This window comes from Mandrillus leucophaeus, unplaced genomic scaffold (genome assembly GCF_000951045.1).
Source record: "Mandrillus leucophaeus isolate KB7577 unplaced genomic scaffold, Mleu.le_1.0 Scaffold4, whole genome shotgun sequence".
Classification (NCBI taxonomy): Eukaryota; Metazoa; Chordata; class Mammalia; order Primates; family Cercopithecidae; genus Mandrillus; species Mandrillus leucophaeus.
Window position 1 is genome coordinate 1,694,059 of NW_012104253.1, and position 1,332 is coordinate 1,695,390.

Sequence of the window (1,332 nt, forward strand, 5' to 3'; positions counted from 1 at the left end):
CAGGAGATCGAGACCATCCTGGCTAATGGTGAAACCCCGTCTCTACTAAAAATACAAAAAAAAAAAATTAGATGGGCGTGGCGGCAGGTGCCTGTAGTCCCAGCTACTTGGGAGGCTAAGACAGGAGAATGACGTGAATCTGGGAGGCAGAGCTTACAGTGAGCCAAGATCACACCACTGCACTCCAGCCTGGGTGACAGAGCGAGACTCCATCTCAAAAAAAAAAATGGCCCCTATATAATCCATCCCCAAAAACCCACATAAGGAAGAAAACAGGGCTGGGTGTGGTGGTTCATGCCTGTAATCCCAGCACTTTGGGAGGCCAAGAAGGGAGGATCACTTGAGCCCTAAAGTTCAAGACCAGAGTGGACAACATAGCAAGACCCCATCTCTATGAAAAATTTAAAAATTAGCTGGGCATGGCGACACACGGCTGTAGTCCCAGCTACTCAGGAGGCTTATGTGGGAGGATTGATTGGGACCAGGAGGTTGAGGCTGCGGTAAGCTGTGATTGTGCCACTGCACTCCAGTCTGGGAGACAGAGGGAAACCCTGACTCAAAACAAAAACAAACAAAAGAAGAAGAAAATGATACCTGAGGTTTTAACTCTGATCATCAGTGAGTGGGAAGATTATGGTGTTTTCCATTTTCTTTTAGCTTATCTTCATTTTTGAGTTTTCTGGAACAGCATTTATTGGTTTAAGAAAAAAAAATTGGGGGCCAGGTGCCGTGGCTCACACCTGTAATCCTAGCACTTTGGGAGGCCGAAGCAGGCAGACTGCCTGAGCTCAGGAGTTCGAGACCAGCCTGGGCAACACGGTGAAACCCTGTCTCTACTAAAATACAATAAATCAGCCAGACATGGTGTTGTGCGCCTCTAATCCCAGCTACTCAGGAGGCAGAGGCAGGAGAATTGCTTGAACCTGGGAGGCAGAGGTTACAGTGAGCTGAGATCGTACCACTGCACTCTAGCCTGGGCGATAGAGCAAGACTCTATCTCCCAAAAAAAAAACAAAAAGAAAAAAAATTCACTTGATGGGGAAAAACTAAAATGAGGTACAACAGGAAAATGTTATTACTAAAAACATTCTCCTTCATACATGAAGTTTTTTGTGGTTTTTTTTTTTTTCGGAGACAGAGTCTCACTCTGTCAACCAGGCTAGAGTGCAATGGTGCAATCTCAGCTCCCTGCAACCTCCACCTCCTAGGTTCAAATGATTCTCGTGCCTCAGCTTCCCGAATAACTGGAATTAGAGGCATGTGCCACTGCGCCCAGCTAAATTTTATATATATATATATATTTTTTTTTTCACCATGTTGCCCAGGCTGGTC

At 45.6% G+C, this 1,332-nt stretch overlaps 1 protein-coding gene across 1 annotated transcript in view; it reads right to left on the bottom strand.

The window, feature by feature from the left end:
• The window catches only part of ZNF839 (zinc finger protein 839), a 40,057-nt gene that overhangs the window by 5,803 nt on the left and 32,922 nt on the right, over positions 1-1,332 (bottom strand). The gene's annotated exons all lie outside the window — the stretch shown is intronic.